Source organism: Galleria mellonella, unplaced genomic scaffold, assembly GCF_026898425.1.
Source record: "Galleria mellonella isolate WM207_F2 unplaced genomic scaffold, CSIRO_AGI_GalMel_v1 utg778, whole genome shotgun sequence".
Taxonomy (NCBI): Eukaryota; Metazoa; Arthropoda; class Insecta; order Lepidoptera; family Pyralidae; genus Galleria; species Galleria mellonella.
Window position 1 is genome coordinate 2,659,483 of NW_026442150.1, and position 14,095 is coordinate 2,673,577.

General features: G+C 34.3%; 1 long non-coding RNA gene across 1 annotated transcript; it reads left to right on the forward strand.

Moving 5' to 3' along the window:
• The first annotated feature begins 1,066 nt into the window (after positions 1 to 1,066).
• LOC128202120 (uncharacterized) lies at positions 1,067 to 13,300 on the forward strand. The gene is made up of 4 exons (XR_008253616.1): positions 1,067 to 1,131; positions 2,230 to 2,325; positions 3,202 to 3,384; positions 7,058 to 13,300. It is a non-coding gene; the product is annotated as an uncharacterized LOC128202120 (long non-coding RNA).
• Positions 13,301 to 14,095: the final 795 nt, after the last annotated feature.

A 14,095-nucleotide genomic window follows, 5' to 3' on the forward strand; every position in this document is an offset into this window, starting at 1 on the left:
CTTTGGCTAGTATTTACACAGCAGAAGCAAAAGCTATATTTTTAGCATTAGAATACATAGAAAAACAGGTACTATATTCGAAATGGATTATAATTACAGATAGTATGAGTGTTCTTATGGCATTAAAAAATAACACATTCATTTCATCATCAAACTACTTAATTCAAGAAATTCGTAATAAATATTATCATCTCTGTACTATATATGGAAAAGATATTATCTTCATCTGGACCCCTTCACATATTGGAGTGTTTGGGAATGAACAAGTAGACACTTTGGCTAAAATTATTAATTCAAGTGCTGCTCGTGTTCAAGATTTACCCCTTTGTTACTCAGATTGTAGTATTGGAATACATAAAATCGTTACAACTAAATGGGAGGAACATTGGACTCAAATATTACAGACTAAAGGCAAATGGTACCGCAAAATTAATTGGCGTATTGGAAAACCGTGGTTCTGCAAAGGAAAGGACACAAACAGAAAATTTTACACCAATATTTGTAGATTACGAATCGGCCACGGACTTTTCAACGAACACCTGCACCGAATGGGCATGATCGCTTCCCCATCATGCACATGGTGTAACTCAAATACAGCCCAATCTCTACATCACCTTTTTTTTGATTGCTCTGAATTTGTCATTCAAAGACACATTATGTTTGACGAACTTAGGATTATCTTCAAAAACCCCGAAAATATCCCGCACTCAATCCCGCTTCTCTTAAGATTTCCTTCTTGTTTCAAAGCTATTTTCACTTATATTACTACAACATTCAAGGATCTATAAGAATACTTTTATTGAATTGCAAGACAATGATTTTTTATAATTATTTATTTTTAATTTGATAAATCCACTGGTTTAAGAAAACTCAAGAAAAGATATTTATGAAAATGTACTTACCGGATTTGACAAATGAAATATTGAAGATTATGACAATAATTGAAGCGACATTAGAAAAATAAAATTCCAGACAAATTATCTTTTTGAAGACTAGGCAGCATGGTCTCCGACCTTAGCCTGTTCCAAACGGAACAAACGTACTAAAAAAAAAAAAAAATTATAATCTTCTACCTATCAGAGACCGAATAAACAATGTGTACTGTGATTTTCTATTGCTTACTGGTAATTGGTGAGTAGTCATTACTTTTCAAGTAATAGAAGTTTAAATAAAAGTAAAATAGCCCTATATTTATTGTATAAATGTTTAGGTTGATAATTTGTTAAAATATCGGCTATGTCAATACAGCACAATAGTTTTGGAAACTATGTAGGTAGATTGCAAAATTCAAATTTCGGAAATATGTTATATTTTTTTTTATACAACTTAGAATGGCAAACAAGCTAACTGTTATCTTTTAAATAGAAGTATACTAGGTATAGATATTGAAAATTGGATATCTATATAAAATATTGCTTAATGCACCCCATAGAATCCTATATATAAGTATAACTTGTTTAATAAAGTGGGTAAGTAATGACTTAAAAAAAAATATTTACTAAAATCTATTCTTTAAGTAGGTAATAATTTTTTTCTGCTATTCTATTTAGGATTTGGTCTATATTTATGTAGTAGAAATTCCGACCATTTTTAAATGACCGAATTAAAATATATATATTAGAATCCATAGACTCGTAATATGTTTTAGACACTGCTTTGTCCGATGCTGATGTTTTCTTGTTATTTAAATGGGTTTTCGTCCGATATGATTTATTATTGTATAATATACATATAATGTAAAATATATATGTATAATGTATTTTACATTATATTATAAATGCACACAATTACTGTTTTAATAAACAATAATATTTTTTGTTATTCTTGTCTACGGTCGACTCTCATAGAAATTTAATCAAAATAGGTTTTTAGTTTTTGGATCAATTTTTTAATTTTTTTTTTTTATATTCGGTGTCATAGGCGTGCGCGCCTTAACGTTATCGTTGACAGAAAATTATGTTCTTGTTTGATTTTATTAGTGAACGTAAATGTAATAGTAACCCCACTTGTTGTTGTTGTTATTAAATGTTTTAAAAGGGACGCTGCTGCCCATTTTTCTGCCATTAAATTCCTTTAATCGTCTCTTACGACACCCACGAGAAAGGAAGGGGTGGCCTATTCTATGCTGGCACTGAACGGACGTTAATATTAGCCAGTCAAAACATTCAGTATGAGGCAAGGGTAAACATTCATTTTATCTTCTATTTTTTTTTTTATTGACATTAACAGGCGCTGGCATGCATATTGCCTGCCATTGTAGCAAGGAGGTGCTTAACAGTTTACACTGGCGGAGTATCAATGAGGGATGATAGGAGATGAAGTCAGGTATGTAACATTCATGCTTGTCCTTACCACATCCTTATATTTTTTTTTAATTAATGTTGGAATTTTAAACCACCCCCTCCCCCCGCGCTATCGATATACGCTGGCGGGGCACCAATGAAGAATGATAGGCGAGGATGAAAACAGCGGGTCTACCACGAAATGAAATTCCAAAATTTCGGACTCAGTTTCGTGTTTTTGTTTATACCAAAATCGGACCAATAAATGGAGTTTAACATTTCGTTCGTCATACATCCTATCATAAAAGTCTAAAGGAACAATATTTTAACATTTTAAATATATCCAAACGATATGTATTATGTAATTTTAACATCAAATTTCTGTTTCGTTTGGCTCCGAAATTTCGGAAAACATTTCATGGTAGGACCTCAGGTCTGGCAGTTAGCCCTCTGTGACGAAAACAACGATAAATTAGTCACGATAGTTTCCAGGTTGAAGCCGCATGGAGGTCAACCTAATAGGGTATATTGGGGGGGAAAGGGATTGTAAGTAATGGAGTTTGACAGCCCCATTGCTAGCAATATGCCTTATCAGGTCGACCTCCACGTGGTTCCCCCTGGAAACCATCGTGAACAATTCTTGTTGAATTTGTCACGATGGGCTAACTGACCTACTTCATCCTCACCTGTCATCCTTCACTGGTGCCTCGCCGGTGTATACAGATAGCGCGGGTGGGGTTACCATTCCATTATCATCCATTAAAAAAAATAGGGTATATTGATAGCAACAGAGTCTAACCTCTCCATTACTAACAATCCCTTCCCGCCTACGCCTTATTAATATTATAAATGTAAAAGAGTCTTCTCGAACAAACATATACGTCTTCTTTTTTTTTATATGTTCTTGTGTGAATTGCAGGTCCAAGCCGGTGCTATTGTAAACATCACCGGCTGAAAGAATAAAAAGTTGGTGGTAAGTCGCGCCGGTCACTTGGTCGTGAGGCTGTAGAGTGCTGGTAGTGCTACCGCGACCACTGCCGCTGTCGGCTGCAGTGCTGCCACCGTCGATAATGCTGCCATTTGCCCATGTGGTATACAAGTGGTAATAAATATTTGTTCTCTTGTCTCTTAGAAATTCCTAGGTTTTTTTTTATACAGTTAGTCAGCCGAGCCCTTCTGGCTCAGTCCAACCCTGCATAAGTCTTTCCCATAAGGAGAGTTTTGCCAGTAGTTGTCACGCTTGGCAGGCGAGTTGGCAACCACAGTTACAATTTTAAAGATGTTTAAAGAGGGATGCAGCTGCCCATCCCTCGCCTCTTACGACAGCTACCAGTCAAATATATTTTTGCTGGCATAAAATACAAAACAAAAAACTGGAGGTCATTTATTTATTTATTTAATTTATTTGGCGCACAAAAGTTTACAAATATAAACTTAAAATATAACATGCAAGTACATTAATGTATTGTTCAGATAAACCAGAGGGAGACTTTGTACAAAAGTCGATTGCTTGAGTACCTCTGCCCCATTCGTGTTTCTACCGTGAAGCAGTTGTGTTTGCATGGCTGTGTTTCGGTTTGACGTGTGGAATATGGCATGAATTTACAGGGTAAAGAGAAATAACATCTGAGTCCTCAGGAATGGCAACGCATGGGGGGTATCATGGGCGAAACAGTATACTCTGTTATGTCCATGGTATTGCTCATGTCTATAGGCGACGGTTACCACTTTCCTTTATATACTTTATATATATAAATGGTGATGCAGCAAAAGTTTGGAAATTTCTTAAGTCATTAGGGGTTGGTAAGAGTCATAACGATAATCCTGGTAATCTTGATGTTGAGTGTCTTAATAATCATTTTTGTACTTCTACTGTCATGGACAGCAATGTAAAATCTAAGACATTGCACTATCTTTCATCCACTATCGCCCCTAATTGTACTCCTTTTATTTTTGATCAGTTGACCGATTGTGATGTTGAAAAGAGTTTACGGTCTATATCGTCAAACGCCATTGGCACCGATAGCATTAGTCGTAATATGATTTTACCTATCCTTGATATCCTTTTACCCACCATTACCTTACTTTTCAACAATTCCCAGTCCTCCGGTTTCTTTCCTTCAGCTTGGAAAGCAGCTTTCATAATCCCTCTACCAAAAAAGAAACTTCCTTCCTCGTTCTCAGATTACCGTCCAATTTCTATACTCCCTTTTCTATCCAAAGCCTTAGAACGCCTTGTCCAACAAAAACTTAACTTTTACCTATCAAGAAACAATCTCTTAAATCCTCTTCAATCTGGTTTCCGTCCTGGTCATAGTACGACTACTGCTCTTATTAAAATTTCTGACGATATCCGTTTTGGCATTGAGAATTCTCAATTAACGGTCTTAACATTATTGGACTTTAGCAATGCCTTTAATACTGTTGATTTTGATATTTTGTTAGGATTGCTAACCTCTCTCAACATATCTCCAACGGCAATTGACTGGTTTCGTAGTTACCTGTTTGGACGTCGGCAACGTATTCGCATTGATGACGTTTTATCTTCTTGATGCCATACGTCAGCTGGTGTGCCGCAGGGTGGCGTCTTATCTCCTCTTCTATTTGCCTTATTTATTAGCACTATCACTTCGAAACTTCAATCTTCCTACCACCTTTATGCAGATGATTTACAGATTTACTCTTTAGCCCCTCTGGTTGATATCTCTTTAGCAATATCTTCTGGAACGTATATCTGCCTGGAGTAAATTTCATGGTCTTGTTATAAACCCCTTGAAGACACAAGCCATTATTATTGGGAGTCCCATACTTATTTCCAAAATTTCCTCGACCAGTCTTCCGCCTGTGGTATTTGATGGGGTTATGATAGATTACCAGAAAAAAGTAAAAAATCTTGGCATTATTTTTGATAACACTTTGTCATGGTCTCCACAAATCTCGGAGGTCAGTAAAAAAATGTTTGCTGCAACTTTTGCCTTAAATAGACTACGTAATTTCCTCCCAGTTAACACCAAAATTGCGCTTGCACACACCTTACTCCTACCCATTCTTGATTATGCCGACTCATGTTATTTAGACCTCACCGAAGAGCAATTAAACAAGCTTGAGCGTCTCCAAAATTTATGTATCCGCTTCATATTTGGTCTTCGCAAATATGATCACATTTCTCAATTTCGTACTCAACTCAAGTGGCTCTCTATCCGTTTTCGTCGTAATCTGCATATCCTGTCTCTTCTTTACACAATCCTTTTTAATCCTGCTGCTCCTGATTGTCTAAAAGACCGATTCTTGTTTCTCAGTGAGGCTAATGATCATACTTTACGCAGTGTCAATAACCTCCGACTTAAATTTCCTACTCATTCTTCTTCCTTTTATTCTAAATCCTTTACTGTTCAGGCAGTTCGCCTATGGAACTCACTACCTACCTCTATTCGGTGCGCTCAAACTCTTACTAGCTTCAAAACCTCTGTTAAATCTTACTACCTCTCACTTTAGTACTATTTTCCTGCGTTCTCTCTTCGTTTTCCTTCGTCATTTTTTTCTGTTGTATGTATGCTGTTAAGTATGTATATATTTAATTGTGTATATATTATATATGTATGTGTATGTATGTATGTATGTTATGTATATATTTAATTGTGTATATATTATATATGTATGTGTATATATGTATGCATGTATCTATATATGTTTGTATATGATAATATTTATATAATAGTGCGCCACCTACTCTTTGTCTTTTTCTCAATGTCCTCTACCCAAAGGTTGTCTGGAAGAGATTGCTTAGCGATACGGCCGCCTTTTGTATCACTTCTCATTAATATTTACTGTATTTGTTATTTCTCTTTTTACTTGGTGCAATAAAGTGTAAATAAATAAATAAATAAATATATATATATATATATATATATATATATATATATATATAAGTGGATACTCTTTTATACGTTCCCCTTTAACCAAAGGTTGTAAGAAATCGCCCTAGCGATAAGACCGCCTTATGTACCTTTATATGTCATTGTTTATTTTTATGTTTTTGCTGCAATAAAGAGATAAATAAATAAAAAATAATTTGTGATAAAAATAAAAAAGAAAGTTAAATAAAAAACAAAATAAAAGAAAATAAGTCATGCTTATTCATGTGAGCTTTAGCTTTCCCTGGTGACCTGTAATACAGGTATTCTTATACCTATCTCAGGCACCAGTCTCTCACAATTATATTTATAATTTGATTACTTTAATATAAGCATGTCTCAATGTATCTCACTGTGATAAATTGTGAAGAGAAAATAAATCTACTTATTATTATTATTATTATTTCCATGTTTTTTTTCTTTACTAATTAAAAAAAAAATATTTCACTTATTTATACTAATGTTATATAAGGGGTCCAGAATGGGAATGAATGCGGAAATGACTGCGTGTTCTTTGCTGTACCTTAAACTTGAGTCTAGCTACGGCCCTGATTATCACCTATAAAAAAAAAACATAATGGGCGAAATGTCAGATATAAAATTATTATTATTAAAACAGCATAAGTATTTCTCTCTTGACCAGACAATTTTAATTATTCCTCTCCATCCTAAGGTTGCCTGGAAGAGATCACTATTAAGCAATAAGGCCGCCCATTGTTGCCTCTTTATTTTGCGTTTATGATTTTTTTTTCTGTACATATTGCTAATCTTTATATGTGTCATTTTTTTAAGGGAACAGTAAAGAGTTTTCATTCATTTATTCATTCATTTGTAAAACTATTATTCCTCGTATAATTTCAGATGAAACCCGAAAATGACGTGTGACGTCACACCACAGCTTGTACCGAGATCGAAGTGTCACGAACACTTACTACGGGCACAACACTATCTAGGGTCAAAAGTAACAACATTAATGAAAAGAAAAGATCACGTGTTACGGAGAGTGCTTAGACTCTGTGACTTGGAGGTAATCGCCGCCGTAGTTAAAGCCGGGGCAAAGGGGTCTGCCCCAAAGCCCTCACCTGGACCCTCCTAGGAGAGTTAAGAAGACATGTAGTCGTCGACATTTATAAAGGAATTACACAGATAAGTCTTTTCTTAAGCAACTTTTAACAGAAGGAGGTTCTCAGTTGATCGGATTTATTCGAAATTTAAATTAATTAATTATTTCTTACATATTTTATTTTTTTAAATTGTATGTGGTCAATGTCTGTGCCCGTTTCTTCTCTCGAGTTTTATCACTCCTCGCCCCTTCTTGCCCCCATCACCTCCCACACTGTGTGTAATTAATCCCCCTACCAGGAGAAGGAACCGCCGCACCTTCAGCGGCGGCCCTTAATCTGTAATTTATTGTATTTTTATTTAGTACTAACAATTGTAGAGGGAGGGTTTGCAAGGGCATATAATACATATAATAATGTAATTTTTCTTTATTTAACACTGTATATGCTATAAATGTATTTTTTATTTATTTTAAATAAAAATCTGCATTTTAATCAAAGTTTGCATTTTTTCCATATTAGACAATTTTAATATTATTTTTAATTTTACATAAGCTGTCAAAACAATGTATCATACAAAAACAGTAAAGAGGTTGCATTACTTGAATATAATTGCTCTTAACATTCCGCCCGCCATGGATGAATAGTCCATAACCTAAGTATAAGAAAAAATTAACCAAAACATATTACTACATTACATAAATATTTAACCCCAAGACCAGTTAACAATAGATAAATAAAAAGCTATTTAACTCATAAAATTAAAAACAACATATTTCAGGGACAACACAATAAAGCATTAAAACATTAGAGTATTTAAATAACAATTATTGAAAAATACAACATTAGAATTAAGCAATAAAAGTAATAAAACATTTAACATTCAGTTCATCACTGGTAAACAACAAAGTTTCGAAATTGGACGCTTAATTATCGAATTTTTGCTTCGCAAGCTAACTACGCGAGTGATACCGTCTTTTCAGGAATGCAACTCTGTAATTCGGCCAAACAACATTTAGCTGATGGAAGATTATCTTCCATTACTAGAACTATATCACCTACTTTAGATCCTGCTGTACAATTAGCCCATTTGAATTTATGAAAAAAGTATATCAAATGTGGTATATCTAACAGTTTCTTTCGTTTCAAAATCTACAGCTTGCTATTATGCTATTCAATTTTTTTATCCTGATATAACCATTTGCATTAATATCTGTTACATGAACCTTTACAATCCTTTCTTTCAAACGAGTTTCGTGCCTCTAGGTTCTGTACGTACGTATTATATCCAAAGAGATTTTTTTAAGAGAGCTGTAAGTGTTATACCACGCAATACACAATCTACAGGATTTTCTTTCAATGAAACATGAGATCACTGTGACGAATCTAATCTGCCATGTATCTCTAAATTACAATCAGCTATAATAGTTTTCCAGCGATTGCGATGATAACTCAACTAACATAAAACCATTGTAGAGTCAGTCCACACATGCATATTTGCTTTTGGAATATTTAAAAGATCAGTTACTTTGCTTAACAATTTAGCTAGCAGGACAGCGCCACATAATTCGAGTCGAGGTAAGGATATCTGTTTAATTGGAACTACCTTTGTTTTAACTTTTACTAAATTGCAATGAATTTTATGTTCACAATCTATGACTCGAATATATATCTACCATAGCGGAATATGAAATATTTGAAGTATCACTAAAATCATGTAACTCAATAATTACATTATCATTTTTTCATTTCGTTATAGGTGCGATATTTTCAGATTTCACCATGAAATGAAATTCATCATTGTTCCGGTTCTAGGTAAGTCCTATTAGTTTTGTTACATCATCAGATTTTATTTCAAAATTGTTTGCTTTTTCTTTATCATTGCTTTCTTTATTATTTCTTTCTGTATCAAGACATTTTAGTACATGCATTTTGTTACTCATCCACTTTTGCAATTCAAAACCACCTCTTTTTTATCGCTCTTTCCATTGACGACACACCTCAACAACTTCCTCTTCAATGTAACAGCCTGTCATAATGTCATCCATGTAAAAATCAGACTTTACCCGCTCAGCAGCCAATGGAAAAGTATGACCTTCATCACAAGCAACTTGCTGTAACGATTTGACTGCCAGATGCGAAGCACAAGAAGTACCAAATGTGGCTGTCAAGAGACGATAATCGTGTATTTCAGAGTAAATATCTTCTCGCCTTACAATTTTTTGAAAATCGACATGTTGCTCTGCTACTTTTATTTACCTGTACATCTTTACGATGTCAGCTTCCATACAAATTGGATATTTACGCCATCTCATGATAATATGTCATAAATCTAGCTGTAAAGTGGGCCCTACTATTGTAGTGTCGTTTAAGGATATACCGTTACTACCCTTGCCCGATGCATCAAAAACCGCCCTTGCCTTAGTTCTTTCTTCCTTAACCATCGCGTAATGAGGTAAATTTATGCAACAACTTTATTTTTATCCGATTCCTCAGCAATTTTCTCAATGTGTCCAAAAGTCAAATATTCATTAATAACCCCTGAACACCGGCGTTTCAAATTTGAATCTTTTTAAAAATTTGCGTTCTGGCCCATGCAATCTTTTTATAGTAATAGCTTTAGAATTTTCACATTTAAGAGAAGGATCATCGCGAAAAGGTAAGTTAACTACATATTTTCCAGATTTATCCCTACGTGTTGTTGCTGCATAATAATCTTCACATGCCTGTTCTTCAGGAGAAAATATGTTATTTTTATAAGAAAAGGGTTTATCTTCTAACTCCCAGAAACGTTTTAACAAATTAACATCAGTAGCGTGAGTATGCATACTAGCTATGACATTATGACAACCCTGCGAAGAATTCTGTTCATATATCTGACCGGACAATATCCAACCCAAGTAAGTATCCTGAGCTATTAATGTGGCACTTGGACCTTTCATTAAGCCAGGTTTCAAGATACTGCCATACACCTCCGCCCCTAATAAAATGTCAATTTTATTAGGATAATTAAAATGAGGATCAGCTAATTGAAAGGTTTGCAATTTTGGCCAATCTGTCACTATACATTTTCTTTCAGGCAATAATGATGTTACTGTATCTACCACTCTAGCTGTTACTTGGATTTTAAATGAAGGATCATACCGTGACTGGAGATTGACAACAACAACGTATTTGGAAATTTTGTCATTACTAGTACCACCTACTCCCGAAACAACGCATTTACTAGGTACCTTTTTTAGTTGAAGGAGCTGTACAGCTGCTTCTGATATAAAAGATGCATGTGACCCTTGGTCTAACAAAGCTCTTAGTACCTGGGTTGATCCATTTTTCGACTCAGCTTTGATAATAGCTGTGGCTAAAAGGACTTGTCCTCGTTTACTTCCATTCAAAAAATGGGATGCTATATTTGTCTCTGTTGACTGAGTTGAATCTTCAACTTCTTCAACTTGTGATGTAGTAGCGACTACATCTGCAATAGTTTGATCTTTGGGATGCAATAGAGTGTGATGCCTACGCTTACACACATGACATTTATTAAATACACGACAGTTTCTTGCATTATGATTAATACCTAAGCAGTTAAAGCACAAGGAAAGCGATTCAGCAATACTACGACGTTTATCAACATTCTCCTGAGAAAACTTTTTGCAATTGTATAACCTATGATTTTCAGAACAATTTAATATTTGACACAGTATGCAAAACCTTTGGATTATTAACATTACTCTGAACAACTTTTGGTTTATATTTGGGTTCTACGAATTCCAGAGCACGAAAACGCGTTTCTAAAAACTCTTTGAATTGTTGAAATGACGGTAAATCTTTAGATGACTGACTCACCTGCAATTCCCATTGTTTCCGAGATTCAGCGTCCAATTTCAAACCCATAATATAAATTACAATAACATCCCAGGACTCCGTATCAATACCAAGATTCGATAGCTCATGTAAACAATCAGTGGTTGTATCTAGGAGTTCCTTAAGAGCACTAGAAGATTCTGCTACTATGTTACGTTGACTGAAAAGTCGCTTTAAAATACAATTTGACATAAACCTTTTATTATTATATCTATCTATTAACATGTTCCAACATTTTATATAATTAGATTGAGTAATCGGTACATGCCTAATCAATTGTTCTGCTTCACCTGACAGTTGTGTTTTTAGATAATGCAACTTTTGTACATCATCTAAAACGGGATTGTTATGGACAAGCGAGAGAAATAAATCGCGGAATGAAGTCCATTCAGTATACCGGCCTGTGAACACAGGTATTCGGATTCTGGGTAATTTAACCAACGAATCTGCCTTAGAAGAGTTAGGTGAAACTTCGCAATTACTACTTGAGGTACAACACTTAGCATTAGATAAAGCATTTTTTAATTCTACTCTATAATCTAAATAAGTTTCAGTCACTAGTTCAAACACTTCATCCTTGACATAATCGGTAGCATTTAAAACATTAGGTTCATATAGAGCGATTAACTTTTCATGTTTTGACGTAAAATTATTGTATTGTTTCTCTAGAATCTGAAGTCTTGTTTCTAAATAGTTTTCATTTATTCTATCTCTCGGCGCTTTTTTAAAATTGATTCTTGCTTTTTCTATTTGAATTTTAATATCTTCTAAAACTCGTAGGTTTGCATCCATTTTCAATAATTTTTCAATTCAATATTTAAACGATGAATATTTTCTAAGTCGGATGTCAAATTGTACTCACAGTTTTCCTTGAAACTAATACAGAGACTGACACACTGCTGCAATTGATACTAGAAAACCACTCGATGATAGCAGCGGAGTCTCCGTCCTCAGCCGTCGCAATATTTCTTACCGTTTTGCAATTGAATACCACAGCTCATCACAGAACTTAAAACGGCAGCAATTAAATCATCCATTCGGCTCGTAGGACCAAAATGTATATGCCGTGAATGTATTTTTATTATTTTTAAATAAAAATCTGCACTTTAATCAAAGTTTGCATTTTTTCCATATTAGACAATTTTAATATTATTTTTAATTTTACATAAGCTGTCAAAACAATGTATCATACAAAAACAGTAAAGAGGTTGCATTACTTGAATATAATTGCTCTTAACACCAGGGACAGGGCCGACATTCTAGCATACCGTCTCGGGGGGTAGTTCCAGCCCCATCTCCTTCCCGATCTTATAATACTTAGCGTCTCCAAGCATCACGAGCAAGTGACGTGGGGTATAGAGGAGTTCTTGTTGGGCGGGTCGCAAGTTTATTTCGCCTGTTGAACTGCAGAGAACCGGGAACTTCCCAAGAGGAAGACACCCGAACCTGACTGAATTTCTAACCCCTACGAAGATGCCTTGTCGTGCTGACCAAGACCTTCAAGAGGATACTATATACCAGCTACTTTTCAGAAACCTGAAAACTAAGTAGAGTTGTCGTACAAACTGTTTTCTTCAATCTACCCAAACACTACAGTCCACTCTGCCCTAGACTTAGTAATCACTTATAATATGTATTCTTTCAGATAAAAAAAAGTTTCTTAGTCAATTTAGAAGTGATGAAGTTCTTCTGAGGTAATAAACATAAAAGAAAAATAAAACCGAATTGAGAACCTCCTTCTTTTTCTGAAGTCGGTTGAAATTTTTTAATTTATTTTAGTCACAACCTGTTACAGTGAGTAAATTGCCGCAAGTGTCATGGGGACCTATGGGTCAAGTACGGATCATGAATGGGACTGATCATTAATCTAATTTTTTACTTTTTTTTGTGATTCTATAAAATATATTAGTTTTATATATATTTATTATAGATTATGTAAATAAAAAAGACAAACATTATCTAGTATTGATAATAAGTATATCTAAATGCATGCATGTTCTATTCTATCATGGAAATGTTTCTCAAATCGTATATAGTTTTAAACCGCTTTGAACAATTCTCTTTTAATTTGTATATCAAATTGGTTTACTTGTATAATAGTTTTATATAAATTTAACCATAGATTATGGATAATTTCATGTTGTCGGTACATTTACAATTTACTCAAATTTTTTTAAATTATATTAAATACCTAACATTTATATTTTGTCACCTTATCACGTTAATAATTTCAGTAATAAATATAATTAATATTTAATATTGTTTTACTTCCATTCATAAGTATCCACCTGAACAAAGTCCGTTATTTATGTATATCATCATCATCGTCATCATCATCATCCTCTTATATCAGCCGTTAACTGTCCCCTGTTAAAGATAGGCCTCCCCCATAGACTGTCATAAAAACGTTAAGTTCCATTAATCACCTTTCACAAAACCGACAGTAAAGGAAGGAGTGGCCCATTCTATGTGCTGACCACACAGCAAGCACTGCACTTGTATCATCAATATCCATTTAAAAAACCCTATTCACGCACACATCGAACAAATCACACAGGGTACACAGAAATACCACACAATCGGTATACTCTGTTATGTGCATGGTAATCTACCTATAGGCGACGGTTACCACTTTCAATCAGGTGGGCCGTCAGCTTGTTTGCCATTCTAAGTTGCATAAAAAAAAAGTTTTAACCGATAAATATCTTGAATTTTGAGCATAAATGTAATTATAAATGTTCACATTTTTTAAAGAAATCGCGCCATTTTTGGTGTTGCAAGTATGCAAAAAAAATCTCTACAAATGAATTAAAATGCAAAGAGATATTATTGAGTAGGTATTATGCACACTTTGTATTTGACCGATTGCTTACAAAATTATAATCTAAAGGTTCGTGTACACTTTAAATATGGGTCAGTCAGACTTAATAAAAATGACCGCTATTTTTATTTACTTTGTTACTCAACGGATTGTTTC